The sequence below is a fragment of the Chiloscyllium punctatum genome, chromosome 27, assembly GCF_047496795.1.
Source record: "Chiloscyllium punctatum isolate Juve2018m chromosome 27, sChiPun1.3, whole genome shotgun sequence".
Classification (NCBI taxonomy): Eukaryota; Metazoa; Chordata; class Chondrichthyes; order Orectolobiformes; family Hemiscylliidae; genus Chiloscyllium; species Chiloscyllium punctatum.
Window position 1 is genome coordinate 65,747,633 of NC_092765.1, and position 15,668 is coordinate 65,763,300.

Genomic DNA, 15,668 nt, shown 5'->3' on the forward strand with positions numbered 1-15,668 from the left:
CATATGTAAAACACGATAGCTCATTGAGAAATACGTCCAAAATAGTACCCAAGAGACGTATTTCTGTTGTGTTTCTAGTCCTGTTCCTGACATGATATCCAGCATTGTACTTATTGTGTGCTTCCTGACGGTTCGTTGCATGCTTCCGTAATTGCATTGTGTGCAGTAATCTGCGTTTTAGCTGCAATTACGTGTGTTTGAAACCCAGGACCACCGGCCTCTATTTTGTTTTCCTCTTCTCGTGCGCAACTGCAACACAGTAAACCATCAATTAATATTGGGAAATGACATACACAGGCGTGTGAAAATCACAGTTTCCGTGGCAATTATGCAATGGTTAGAGATTACTTTGATTCAGGAGATAAGGATGGAAAGTGTGTTTGGTTAGAGATGAGGAACATTGAGGAAAGAGGAAACCAGCTGGTGTGGCTTACAAGAACACTAACAGCAACCACAGTGTAAAAAAAGATGTACAGGAATAAATACCGCCTGTGAATGATAAAAGAAGGCAAGAATTATGGGAGACATTCATTTCCCTTCTTCCTCTCCCGTTTGAATTGGAAAGAAACTTTGTAGAAAAACAATCGAAAAGTCATATATGCCCCATCGAACAACGTGCGCCGTACCTTGGTCATTGATTACTGTAGATTAGAATACTTACAATGTGCAAACAGGCCCTTCGGCCCAGCAAATCCACACCGACCCGCCCGAGTCCAAATGCATTCCTCTCCTTTGACCCAGTCAATTTAGCACGGCCATTTCAACAAACCGGTACATTTTTGGACTGTGGGAGAAAAGCAGAGCAAGCGCACGCAGCCACGGGGAGAATGTGCAAATTCCACACATTCAGTTGCTTGAGGCGGGAATTGACCCTGACTCTGTGGTATTGTAAAACAGCAGCCCTCACGATGGTGTCAGCGTGAGATGGGACTTATTTGCTGTCTTTAATTGGGAAAAATCTCTGTCATTGTGAGCATCTAGAAAGACCAGTTCCTTCGCCAGAAAAAGAAATGAATATGTCATTAACCTTTGTTTGTTTCATGTCCAAGAATACTCAGATCAATAGCTCCCTTGATTACCTATGCTTGTCATGTTCGCAAAGAGATCTAGCAAATTGCCAAGTGTGATTTTCCTTTCAATAAATAATTTTGACTCAATTTGGCTGCAAATATCTTTTCCTAACTTTGTGTTTTTCTTCTTTTACATTGGTGTCTCGCACCTTACAAATGACAACAAAGGTATGAAAGGAGATGGAAGCATTTAACTCATCAAGACAGCGGCAGCTTTCAATGAGATCACGGCTGATTTGGTCAATGCTCAACAAGGCAGCATTGTCTGTAGTCATGGCCGAGTGGTTAAGGCGATGGATTCGAAATCCATTGGCGTTTCCCCACGTAGTTTCGAATCCTGCTGACTACGTTATAAATCCTCTCTTGCTTGGAGCAGTTCAAACTACAGAAAGCCTGCTTTGCAAATCAGGCCTGTAATCTGATTAGACTTGGGAAACTGGAGTTCTTCATCAGAAATGTTCCATATTTAAAACATTATCTCTGTTTCTCTTTCCATATACACTGCCCGACACTTCGGGATTCGGCAGTTGTTAGTGAACGTCCTGAGCAGAAGTGCTGCTTTTCATTCGATTCCTTTAATCCCTTGTCCTCTGTTCTCTGACTCTGGTCACTGGCAACGCTTCCTCCTGCTCGTCAGAGTCCTCATTCCCCACCGCTCCCTCTCCCATCATTACAAACATCCAGAGGAAATTGCCACTGAACCATTTTTGTTCCAAAGTGAAACTCACCAGCCGAGGAAATCTCTCCACCAAACGGGACTTCTCATCCCTGGACATGGTGCAAGCCAAAGGATTGTGAAGAGATACTGTGAAAATATTTTCAGTTGGCAGTTGGAAAAATGTTTAGGAAGCAAACCATATAATTTTGGCTCCAACTTTGGAAATCTTGAGAAACTGTTTGGGAAACGGAATCAGAGGAGAATGAACGAGTGTGAACTGTCAGTCCGAATAGAGGAAGGGACATTAACTCTGATGTTCTCGGCACAGGAACTGATCTGAGGCATTGAAAAAATTCTCGCTCCCGTACGTGAGGAATACAAACTTCATCTGGACTCTGGGATAATGAAAAACTCTGGAACACTCAAAACAATATCCAAATATTGACTGGGATCACTGCAGTACGAGTACTATACATGGGTCAGTTTTTGTCCAGTGTGTGCAGGAGGGCTTCGTGACACATTATGTAGACATGCCTTCAAGGGAAGACGCCACTTTCGATTTAGCACTGGGTAACGAGCCTGGCCAGGTTTTAGGTTTGGAAGTAGGTGAGCAGTTTGGAGACAGCGATCACAATTCTCTCAGATTTACTTTCCTAATGGAAAGGGAGAGGTGTACTCCACGGAGCAAGAGATTCAGCTGGTGGAAGGGAAATCACGATGTAATGAGTTAAGATTTAGGAAGCGCAGAATGGGGTAGGAATCTGCAGGGGGTGAGCACATTAAAAATGTGGAGCTTATTCAAAGAAAAGCTCCTGTGTGTCCTAGATAAGTATGTACCTGTCAGGTAGGGAGGACGATATAGAACGCGTGAGCAGTGGTTTACTAAGGAAGTGGAATCCCTGGTCAAGAAGGAAAAAAGTCTTATGTTGGGACAAAACGTGAACACTCAGTTAGAGCGCTCGAGGGTTCCACCGATATCAGGAAAGACCTAAAAAGAGAGCTTCGATGACCCAGGAGGAGACATGAGAAATTGTTGGCAGATAGGATCAGGGTTAACCCTAAGGCTTTCCATAGGTATGTCAGCAATAAAAGAATGACGAGAGTTAAATTTGGGACAATCAAGGATAATAGTCGGAAGTTTTGTATGTAGTCGGAGGAGATAGGGGAAGCACTAAATAAATATTTTTCGACAGTGTTCGCTATAGAAAATGAAAATGTTGGCGAGGAAGATACAGAGATACTTGTGTCTAGTGTAGTAGAGATTGAGTTTCACAACGATTAGATGATAGAAATACTGAAGAGTGTGAAAACAGACAAGTCCCCTTGGCCGGATGGGATCTGTCCTAGGATCCTCTGGGAAGCAAGCGAAGAGATTGATGAGCCTTTGGAATTGATCGTCAAATCATCGTTGTCTACAGGAATAGTGCCTATGGAATGGAGCATAGCATATGTTGTTCCCTTGTTCAAAATGTTTCGTAGAGACAACCCTGGTAATTACAGACCAGTGTGTCTCACTGCAGTTGTTGCTAACGTGTTGGAAAAGGTTATTATAGATAGGATTTATGACCATCTCGAAAAGAATAATCTGATCAGGGACAGTCAGCACGGTTTTGTGATGGGTAGGGCTTGCCGAACGAATCTTGTTGACTTTTTTGACAAAGTGACTGAATAGGTAGATGACAGTAACCCAGTTGATGTGTTGTATATGGGTTTCAGCAAGTTGTTCGATATGTTTCCCCACAATAGGCTAGGATACAAAATGCGGAGGAATGGAATTGTGAGAGAGATTGCAGCTTTGATCAGCCATTGGCTTGCCAAAAGAAAACAGTGTTGTAGTTGATGTAACATGTTCTCCTTGGTGTCCAGGTCCTGGCAACGTACCACAAGGGTCGGTGTTAGGTCCACTGCTGTTACATGAGATGTAACCTTGCCAATCAGTCTCCCATGGGGAACATTATTGAACGCCTTACTGAATTCCATATAGATCACATTTACTGCTCTGCCCTCATCAATCTTCCTTGTTACTTCTTCAAAAAACTCAATCAAGTTTGTGAGACATGATTTCCCATGCACAAAGCCATGTTAACAATCCCGAATCAATCCTTGCGTTTCCAAATACATGTACATTCTGTTCCTCAGGATTCCCTCCAACAATTGGACTATTCTTAGCAAATGCAGTTTCATGTAGGGAATGCGAGGTCATATACTTTGTTGGGAAGAATCAAAAGACACACTAGTGTTAAAATCGATAGAAATGCAAAAGAAGTGCGGTGCAGAGGAGTCTCAGTGTTCTTATACATGAAACGAACAAAGGTTAATCACATATTTATTTCTTGCTGGCAAAAAAAAGCCTTTTCTGATGCTCACAATTAAAGAGATGGTTTCCAAGAAAATAGGAAAATTAAGTCACCAGTAGAGTAATCATTTACCAAGACAGCCCTCGTGATGTTTTATGGGACATATGGGATTTTTTTTTTGATTTTGGTTCTCCAAACGTTTTTACAATGGAGCCGAGAGTTTTAGATGGGAAGTTAAGATCACGCATGACTATTGCCATTTTTGTCACTCACGCATTTTTTCCCCTTGTACGAATTATTTCGCTTTGTGGTTACTGCGAGTGGGCTTGTAAACGACACATGCTTGTGAGTTCATTCCTCACTGTTCCTCAACTCCAGCCAAACAGACTTTACATCTTTTTTTTCCTGAATCAAGGTAATCTCTAACCATTGCATAAATGTCATTAAAACTTCGGTATTTCACACGCCTCTGTTTATCATCTTACAATATTAATTGATCCTTTACTGTATTGCAGTTGTGCATAAGAAGAGAAAAATAGAATAGAGAATGGTGGACTTCCGCTTCACACACCCGTTATTGAAGCGAAAATGTAGATTACTGCCCATAATACGATCGCGGAAGCACGTGCCGAACACTCAGGAAACACAGAATAAGTGCAGTGCCACAGGGCATGTCAGGGACAGCACCAGAAGGACAACAGAAATGCTGCTCTAAGCTCCTATTTTGGATGTATTTCTCAATGAGCAATAGAGTGTGACATGTGTTCCATCAGGAGTTACCTCACAGAAAGAAGTAACCAGTGCTGCAGACGGTCACATCATCCGATTTCCAAGCCCTGGAATCAGAGACATTCAATATTCTGTTCATAACTGCAAGGATCAGCTGTCCGAGGCGTTTACAGTCCAGGTGAAATTATGAATGCAGCTGTCTAGTTGTCAGCCTCTTTCTCCTATGTCGTGTATCGTGCAGTCCCTGCGTGGAATCTCGTCAACCACGTTTGACCTGCATATGATGGATATTGGGCCTTGGTTTGTCGTGAGTTGTTGTCTGAGTGAGGCTCTCAGTTTTTGTGCTGTCATAAGTCAAAGCGTTCGGAGGAGTCTGGATATCGTTTTCCAGAATTTGCTTTTAACACAGGGAAGCATGATTTAAAAATTACCTCATAGCAAATCCTCATTGCGAACTTTGTCTGCCATGCATTCGCGAATGAAGGTGGGTGGATATTGGTTCTTGGCAAAGAATTTGTGTGGGCGTCAGTCCAGCAGTCCCTAGTAGCAATACGTACAAATGGCAAGGGCCGCACATTCGACGAGAATAGCACAACAATAATAGGACAGAGCAAGCAGAAGACAGCCAGACAATTCATGGAAGCAGGGCACTCATCCACGGATTCCATCCGTTGGACCCAATTTGCAATCCCAACTAACGGAAGCAGCGGGAATGAAACCAAATGAATTCGTACCAAATCATGAGAGCAGCGCTTCACAGGAACCTCGGCAGCGCTGAGAATGTCACCCAGAAAGGGAGGAAAAGTCTGCAAACCATCTTCCTAGCGTCACCGAACCTTTCAACAAGAACTCCAGAAGCATCCGAACTTCACATCTTTCTGCTGCAAAATACTTCGCTTTTCCACAACAGAGAATTGCACACTCAACTACCGCGTGTAAGATGAGAATTGCAGCGCCATCCCGACCAAGGGCGGCAGTAAGAGCGAGGGGAAACAGCTGCCACTATCATTCCACAGCTACAAACGCTCTCTTTGAAAGGTACATTATCGTATGAATGTCGGGGCAGCAGTAGAATATGGGAATTAGCAGCCTGCGATGTGTATTCATATTCTGGACAATGTGAGTTGTTCACAGATTTCCCTGAAAGTGAGTGGACGTCGTTTTTTCACCGCTGTTGTGAAGCCAGATCCTGCACTGAATCTGCTCCTTCGTTTTTTGTTGTTGTGGCTAAAAGGTGGGCAATCGCATCGTGAAACTTTGTTATATTTCTCTCACTTCCTTCATTACTGTCCTGGTGAGGGAGGCTGGAGATTGGCTCGCTCGATCAGATGGAGGCACCAGCGCATTGTTGACCTAATTTAATCGAGAATATAATTGGTAATATTCACTTTGCATGGTACATTTTTCTGTTTTGTTTAATGTTACTTGAGCACTTTCTGTTACTTGGCTATGCACTAAATCTCCAGAATGTCGGGAAGCTCCGTTTGGAATTGCTTCGGTGTTATTTGTGTGATCAGTTCTTGACATACACGTCTCGCACTGCCCCACAGACAGAAGTAATGAGTTTGTGTGTCTGGTAATGACTCTGCCTTTTGAGTTTTGCACCTGGTCCACGTTAAGAGCTGTCAGTTTTTGGATACACTGGAGAGTTGAGGGGATAACACGATTTGTGAGGTTTTTTTTTAGTCAATGAAATTATTTGATGGAGAACTTGAGAATGTATCAAGGAGAATGGTAATTGTCTGTAAATGTCTGGAAAACATTCCTCTGTGTCATTTCAAAACATTATGCCTCATGAAAAAAAAATTCAAACACGCTGACTTAGTAACAAACATCATGCGTTTTTGCAAGTGGTCTATTTAAACTGTTGTCAGGTACTGGAGTGTCACAGAATTGTCGAGCACGGAAGCAAACCTTCCTATCCAACTTGCACCTGTTGAACAGATGACCGTAACTAACCTAAACATATTTGCCAATATTTGTCCCTGAACTCTCCGAACAATTCCTGTCTGCATACCCATCTAGATGCCTTTGAAGTCTTGTGATTGCACCAAACTCTGCCACTTAATATGGCAATTTATTCCACACGCAAAAAAATGTCTGTATTAAAAACAAGTGTCATCACATCCTTTTCAAATTGTACTGCTCTCACATTAAACCTATGCTATCTCACTTTAAACTCACGTGACTTCAGAAAAAGTGTAGATTGACTATGTTCTCTGCTCGTCTATCTCATGATTTTGTAAACATTTCCAAGGACATCCCTCAGGCCTGAAGCTCCGGAGAAAACTGTCGAAGAATATTCAGTCTCTCAATAATGTCCACAGTGTGCAAACCTTTCAAATGGTTGTAAATATTTTTTTTAAATTATGCTAAGGTATTCATAGAAAGTGCCAGGGGAAATTGCCTGAAGTGAAGCGATGCTGAAACATTAGTCTTGACAGTTTTGGCGCTTAGTTATCGTCAGGGAGCGTCGCCGAGTGGTTTAATGTAGGTAAAAACAATGAATGCAGATGCTGGAGACCAGATTCAGGATTAGTGGAGCTGAAGAGCGTAGCAGTACAGGCAGCATCCGAGGAGCAGTAAAATCGACGTTTCGGGTGAAACCCTGTATGAAGGGCTTTTGCCTGAAACGTCGATTTTTACTGCTCCCCCAATGCTGCCTGATCTGCTGTGCTCTGCCAGCACCACTAATCCTGAGAGGTTTAATATGCTGGGTTTAGGATCCAGTCTCTATTGCGTCGTGGGTTTGAAACCCAACTTTGCAATAGAACAACTGCAGGCAGCTTTTTTATGACAGAACGACACAGGTCCTGATATTGCTTTATGGGTGTGTTTGTTACTCCTCGGGTCTCTCACCCTCTCTGCAATAAACACGGGAACATGAGCAACTGATGCTTAAAATAATGAGAACTACTACTATTCAAATCCTCTTGATCACTGTGCGTTTGGATGTGTACACGCACAATTTTGCTGCCAGTTGCTGTGTCTCAAATGATCAGAGCATTTGGCTGAAGTGTTGGTTCTCCAAGCCCAAAAAGAGCACAGAGCCTCAAATATTTCACATCAAGTATTGCGATCGACCATGTACTGACAATACAACCACGAGAACTCATCCATGATTGACCCTGAGTCCGCAATGAATGAGACGGTCACGTGCAGCAAAATGTGACCCCACTCTCTACAAGCCCCTGCTGCCAACAGAAAGGGGCCACTGCAGTTTCAATCAGCGGCTTCCTGCCCAGCCCTGGGACACAGCTCATGGAAACTCCTTCCTCAGGAACGGCTGTTACCGTGTGAAAGGGTAAAAAAATTTAATTCAAATTGGAAATGGCTTCAGAAGATTGTTCCTGTTTTTAAAACATTTTATAATCAGAATTCCTTTCTCGAATATTAGAACTGGTAAACTTTGTAGGCAGGTAGAACAAAGAAAGTGTTGAATGTGAGGACTCTGTCTCTTCGGCAGGTGGGATTCCCTCCACTCTAATCAGAAATGATTTGGTTTCCTGAGGTATTTTTCCGATTGATTTGCAGTCTGCCAGAGTGTCTGGGAATCACTTCGGCGACCGAAGGATCAGGGTCAAAATATGAAAATAATAACAGAGAATAGTGAATCCCGGGGCAAGGCCTAAATGGATTGTCATGGTCTGAAGGAACAAATCTGAGAATTGAACGACTGAGAAAATGTTATTTGCAATGGGGAGGAATGAACGAGATTTTTGAAAATTGCCGTGTCAGCTGAATTAAAGTCAGAATGAAATGATAAATTAACCAACACCAATCCTGCCCTGGTATGCTCAGTCGGTAGAGCTTGAGACCTTTAATCTCAATGGTGTGGGGTCGAGACCCATGCAGGGCGCTGTTGTTTGTTAATAGGTTTGCCGCTCTCCTTTAATGTTGCAAAAGCGAATTCGCTCGCTGAGGCAGGTTTTGTTGACACATTTGTTTCCTCCGTTTTTGATCATCTCTTGGTTTCTGAGTGAAAACTGTCTCCACTGTACTACAGGTGCAAGAGACAAGGTTATCAGTTCAGCCGAATATGCTATAAACGATGTCCCTTCCAAAACGTGAGGTTCCATTCAAAATGTACCCCAACCAAAATGTCCAGAGACGTCGAATGCGAATGGTCACATGACAGTGACAGCTGCGTGTCAAATGGTGCTGCAATAGAATTAACTGAATGAGAATGCTCTGATGGAAACCGAATGGAACTCTCCCTGAAATTTTCTCAATTCACTCGGTAAATGATGCTGTTGTGTACCCATATGTGTTCACGTAATGAACAGCTTATTGTCAGTAACAGGGGTGGGGGTGGTGCAGGATCGTAAGGTTTCCGTGTGGGTCAGAAGTGTTTTGTTAGAACAGGGAATTCAAACGTCCACAGAGCAGACATAGCTGATTGGTCCAGGATCAGACTTTTCCCTTTTGTTTCAGTACCAACAAAACAAATTGCGGGAAAATCTCAGCAGATCTGGCAGAATCTTGGAATGGAAAACCGAGTTAAGTCTTCAAGACCAGTGACACTTATTACTCCATGTTAATCTCCGTCTATCTATTTTATTGAATATCTCCTGATTCTCAATTTTATACTCAGTTTCTCTTTTATTACTCCGTCTCCAAACATTCTCCTTGTCCCAAAATTTTATAGCAGAACTGTTCCATCTCTCACCTCGCCGAGTTATGAGAGGAGGACTTCGAAATGCACGATTAACTCTGTTTCTATTTCCTTATATACTGGACGGTCAGAGAACAGAAGGCATCGGAGGACAATGAGAGCTTTCAGGCCATCTGGTCTGCCTGCCATTCGGTTATGACTCATATCGTTCCCAAACCAATTTTCAGCCTTCTATATGTGACTCTTAGCTCCCCTGAATTTAGGATCCATTCTTTTTCCCAGAGTGCGAATGAAACTGTCCCAACCGTCTCCACATCTGCTGGCAGCTGTTACACCGTATCTGTGCGTGATCGAGCTCAACTTCAGTCCCATACAGCAAACACATCTGTTCTGAGCAATGCAATCCCCGCTGCATAACAGATCGAACGGGTCTCTGACCCCACGGTTTTTCTGCGAGGCAGTTTTTAGCTCCTTCTCCACGCACGGTGAGGACCGGTGCTTCAAAATGTGGGGACAAAGAACGATAGGCACAAGAGTGTGTACAGGTTAGGTCGAAAGGGTTACTGTCAACTTCAGTGGAGTCCCTGCTTCAGAGTCTGGGTTTGAATCGCCCAGGCCTGGATAAAATTCCAAATCAGGAAATGAAGATTTATTTCTCTTCTTGTGGCTAATCTGAATGAAAACCATTTTCTACTTCAACAGAGAGCACAGACCCGGTTCTGCCAGAAAGAATGCAGTGATTGATTGCGTCCAACTGGAATCATAGAGTCATAGAGATGTACTGCAGGGAAACAGACCATCGGTTCAAACATGTCCATGCTGACTGGAAATCCCAACCCAATTTGGTCCCTCTTGCCAGCACACGGCCCATATCCCTCCAAACCCTTCCTACTCATATACAATTTCAAATGCCTCTTAAATGTTGCAATTGTACGAGCCTCCACCACATCCTTTGGCAGCCATGGCAGCACATACACCGAATAAATTGTCACTGCAAATCCCCTCCGAGGATCTCGCCTTTCTGAGCTGAACCTATCTCGCTGTTCATTCAATGTAGCTATGTCTAATTCTTGGAACTCCCTCCCTGTCGACATCATGGCTGTAACACTGTGTTGAGCACTTCGAGGACGAAGGAAAGTAACTTACCATCTCAATCTCTTGAGTAATTATGGTTGGGCAGTGAAGCCTTTCCCAAAGAGTGACGTGCATTCTCCAGAATTTCGTTTAAAAAAACTGCGGTTTCCAAATGGACATCCGAAAGTGGTCAAGAACAAAAGTAACGTTTCGAAGGGAAAGTAGGATAAACTGAAAGTCAATGATGACTGAAATGAAGGAGGCAGAAAGTGAGTGAGGAGCTGTTGGTACAAGGATCAATGTTAGTCCTAATGGTTTAGCCCTTACTGCCCACTGTTAACACCAACTCACACACCACTCCTGGTAAATTCACCAAAACTACCCTGGTCTCTTGGTATGAGTTTCCCTCTATGCATATTCAGGTGGTAAATCGGCGCCGAGAGGATGAATGCATACTGTTTATCCTGTCAGGTTAAAGAGGTGAAGGCATCAGTTTGAAATCAAAACAAGAAGAGATTGCCTCTTCCTGTACATTTTCAGTGGACAGTCAGCATCTGTGAACTTCTTTCCTGCACAAGCGGACGTTGATATAAATTCTCATCGAGCAGCTTTATTACAAAAGGGTGGTCCGATTAACTGTGATCAAATACTTTATTAAATGCCCTTATTGATTTTAAGAACCGTGTCTGTGGTTTCGTCAGTTAAAACATATGGTAATAACCAGACGTGAATGGTGTCAAATGTTGTAAATTTTCTGTACATTGAAATTTCATTGTTTAAACTTCTTGTAAAAGCCGTATTGTTTATCCATCATCGCGAAAGTGACGGCTCAGCATGCTTCTTGTGTTTGAGCTCAGACCGTTATGATTTCGTGCTCCCAAGCCCTACCTCCTGATGTGGACCCATTAGTTTCTGTTCTATCCTGCGAATTCAACGCAGACTTCGTTTTACTCTGTTCGACAAGGATTTGTCTATCTCTTCTACTATTATTCTCCATCCGTCTTTTCTATTTTTTTGGGAATAATGAAGAGACGCAGGAGACACTGCAGACTTGCAGGACAATGTTGTAGTAATAACGCATCCAATCAGATCATGGCTCTCATTGTCTGCTGTCACCATTCATTGATTTTCAGCAAACAGCAAAGGCATCATAGTAATCCTATAATTGGAGTGAAACTGCTATTTTTCTGGTCTATTATGGATACAATTTTGAATTGTAAAAGCTCATAACGTTTTAAGTGAACAAATGTCACCTGATCTCAGACCTAAGTAACACAGACATTACTTGGAGACTGTGAGACCAGTTCTACACACTCTGGCCGGGGGGAGGTGGGGGGCGAAGAAGCCACGGAACAGCCTCCGATGTTAACACTTTTCCAAGAGTAGAAATGAAAAATGAGGAATATTAACAGACAGTGAGTGGGAGAATGTGGAAGAGAGTGAGATGGTACAGAGAGACAAACGGGCACAAACAGAAATTCTCCATTCACCATCGCTGCTCATCGACATAAAGGAGAAGAAAAAGGTAATGAAGGCCAGCCTTTCACCAACACAGGCCAACACCAACAGCATTACAGCCAATAAATGAATTTTGCATTTTTACAGATGACGTCTGTCAACTAATGAGAGATTCTGTTAAGTATGCTGTTTCACGAAGTGGAATTGACAATTACCCAGGCAATAAAACAATAAAAATCATAAGTAGCCTGAATCTGTGATATGAAACAATAAATCTCTTTGTCTCCACAGATGCTGCCAGGCCTGCACAGTTTCTCTGTCAATTCCTATTGTTGATTCAGATTTCCAGGATTCACCCTTCTTTGTTTTATGCTAGTCAGAATCCTTTTTGTGACAATACTGGATTAATGGCCAGTTCCATACAAATTCCCTGCTTTGGGAAAGTTGTCAACAACATAAACTGTCAGGGAAAATCGCCCATTGCAACAGCAGTGAGACCACTGAGTCCTTAGCAGTAGACTTCCACTGAAAGTGAAATATGGCGCTGTATGTTTTCTCAACGAATCCACTTTTACTTTTTTCATTTGTGATCATTTTAGCTGCACATTCAGTTTACTTCTTTGTTCCATTTCTGTCAGCTTGGAAAAGACCTTTCTGCCCCTCTGCAGTGCGGGTAATTGGACATTCATCTTTTCGGATCCAGGCGCTACTATTTCTTGGAGGACCTTCTGTACTGCATCTCGGGTGGGGTGGGTGCGAGGCTGTACCACTATATTCACCTGTCTATAGATATCGGAGAAGGGTCTATCTATTCCACACCACCAGCCTTCCTTATCACTCTTCTGAATCTTTGTTATTATTACCCTTGCCATGGCACCTCCTTCTTTGATAACAGGAAACCGATATCCCGTGTCAGGTGTACCTGTAGCCGTGATGGATACGACTCAGTGCCAGTAACTGGGTACACAAGGATCTCTGTGTAAATATTTATTGCTTTATTTATAGTCGTCCTGGTTACCAAACGGGCATGGGTGGCATGTAAAGGTCAACTTAATATCCTTGGTTTAGATTACCGTCTGCGGTTGAATCCCAGACACCCCTACCTTTAAGACTCATCCTGCCATGCAGCCCCATATTTCTATGAGTCTTCTAATCATTACTTACACTTATTTGGATCCGGTGTTGTCCGATGTGTCCTCAAGGTCAGCTACACGTTTGCAACGGCTGGCGTCTATCCACGTGGCTCTTTCGGGGATCTTAACAGCTGTCTGTGTCGTAGGGAGCCCTTGTAACGGTCCGAGCCAGCTCTTCGCCTACATGCTTTTGCTCCTGAAGTCTTTCACCACTATCCAGTCTTCAGGTTCTGGATTGTGCATCTTCCCTTCTGCTGATTGGGGTAGAGCTGCCCTTCTTTTGATTCTGTATTTGATACAGAAGTGTGGAGAGTTTTATACCGTAACATAATATCTCGTCCTCACATTGGTCTGTTATCTGTTTTACAATCGGTCTTGACCAATTCCTGTACTGTGCCACCTTCCAAACAAAATTTCAAACGTCCTAATATTTATTCTTCCTCTCCTTCATATACATTAGCACAATTGGAAATGCCTTTGTCCATGTCACCTCTAGTTCCTCACAACATTTTGCCAATTTATTTTTAAGGGTAGTTTTCTCTTTTTCCATTGCCCTATCGCTCGCTGAGTGACAGGCACAATGTTGCCTCACCTTTATTTCCAAGTAATCACTGATCTGCTGTAGGGCAATATTTATAAATGGCTTTCCATTGTCGCTGCTTAGCCTTTCAGGGATGCCCCATCTCGGAATTATTTCAGTTAGCAAAGCCTTGGCTACTGCATTGTCATCCTGTTTAGACGTGGGAGCACTTCCACCCCTTGAGAAAACATCAACTATTACCAGACAATGCCTTTTCCCTTCGCTGGGTGTTAGGTCAATAAAATCCATCTGTAAATGTTCAAAGGGTCTTTGGGATTTGGGGTGTTCTGCCTGATTCATTTGTATTCCCCTCCCCACATTATTAGTGGCACAGATAACACATTATTCACATTATTTTTATGAGCAATGAGTAAATCCCTTTTTGTACCAGCGTGCTGAAATATTGTCGTACATCCCCACTTTTGACACATGGTCCTTACCGTGTGTTACTTTGGCATAGAAAGGGAATAAAGATGGTGGCAGACAGGGTTTCCCACTGGGGCCACACCACACCCATTCTCTCATTCTGCACCCTGCCCTTGTCCATTCACGCTTCTCCTTCGATGTGGCCTGAGACTGTAACTCCCATAAGTCTGCTTTGGATTACAAATATTTGACATACACATGTCAAACTCATCACTTGGCGGCTGATTGGCTGCCGTCCTTGCCGCTCAGTCTACATTTTCATTGCCTTGAGTAATTGAATCATAATTTTTCCTCTGGGCTTCACATTTACATACAGTGATTGATTTAGGCAATCGGACTGCTTTCAGGAGGTCAGAGATCAGTCCATTTTATGTGATTGGCTTTCCAGTGGAGGTCAAGAAGCCCTTGTTTTTCCACAGGGATCCAAAATTATGTACAACCCCGAATGCATATATGCTGTCGATGTAAATATTCACTGTTCTTCCTTCGGCCAATTTACATGCCTCAATCAAAGCAATCAGCTCTGCTGCTTGCGCTGACAGATGAGAAGAAAGTGATCCCGCTTTGACTACCTCGTGGGTAGTTGCGACAACATACCAGACACTGACCTATCTCTTTGCTTCTGAATGCTGACCTATCCACAATAAAATGCCATATCCAGATTCTAAATTGGTGAATCCTTCACGTCTGGTCTCGGGCTTCAAATGTCATTAATTACAGCGACACAGTCATGTGGGTCTCCATTTCCTTCTGTGGGGAGAAGACAAGAAGCATTAAGGACGTTACATCACTTTATTGTCATGTTAGGCTTCTCCAAGAGCAGAGAATTGTACGTGAGCCAACGTGCTGCCGACATGTGCGCTGTGTTATGCTCAGAAAGCAGTCAGGATACTGCATGTGGGACCAGTCGGTTTTATTCAACAAAGCCGACTATGTCCCTGGAAGCTACAACAGCCTTTTCAAATGCAGGCACGACACGGAGGCATTTATGCATTCCTGCCATTACGGGATCTCAGCTGAGTTGAAAAATAAGCTACTGAACTCAATTTTGCACATATAATTCTGCATCAGCACAAATGTCATGCAGGCATGCTTCTCATCCACTGTTTGTACAAAAGGCTTGTTTGGATTTGGAATCCCAGTGTCGGTGTAGTTTGGAGTGTCATTTCAATTCAACAAAGGCACTCTCGGCCTCAGGGGTCACTGCAACGGACTGTAGCTCTGCAAACCTGAACCATAAACTATGTCACTTTTAGGTGCCTAAAGGGTTGCGTAATGCGGGTTAAACATTCTAAGTAGGATCGCATGACCAAAAAGGATAACAATTGTTTCTTCATGTGAGACTTTGACTTTTGCTGGTTTGCTTGAACTCTGTCTTGACCAATGGCCTTTCCTTGTTCAGATATTAAGTGACCTAAGAACTTCAACTGTTGTTTCACAAGTTGTAGTTTTGTGAGGCTAGATGGCAGAGCATCGCAAGCCTACCTTTCTCACATTGTTTCTCTGTTGATGCCGCGTTTAAGCATTCGTTTACATACTGCAGAAGCGCTGACCCGCCCTCCCACCCACCGGTTAAAACAAGAGTCTCCAGACTCCTGTGGAGAGCCTCGTTAATTATGGTGGGGACT

General features: G+C 43.1%; 2 non-coding genes across 2 annotated transcripts; both read left to right on the forward strand.

The window, feature by feature from the left end:
* The first annotated feature begins 1,337 nt into the window (after positions 1-1,337).
* Positions 1,338-1,419, forward strand: trnas-cga (transfer RNA serine (anticodon CGA)). The gene has a single exon. It is a non-coding gene; the product is annotated as a tRNA-Ser (tRNA).
* A 7,120-nt stretch (positions 1,420-8,539) lies between these two features.
* trnak-uuu (transfer RNA lysine (anticodon UUU)) lies at positions 8,540-8,613 on the forward strand. Its single transcript has one exon. It is a non-coding gene; the product is annotated as a tRNA-Lys (tRNA).
* The last annotated feature ends 7,055 nt before the right edge of the window (positions 8,614-15,668 follow it).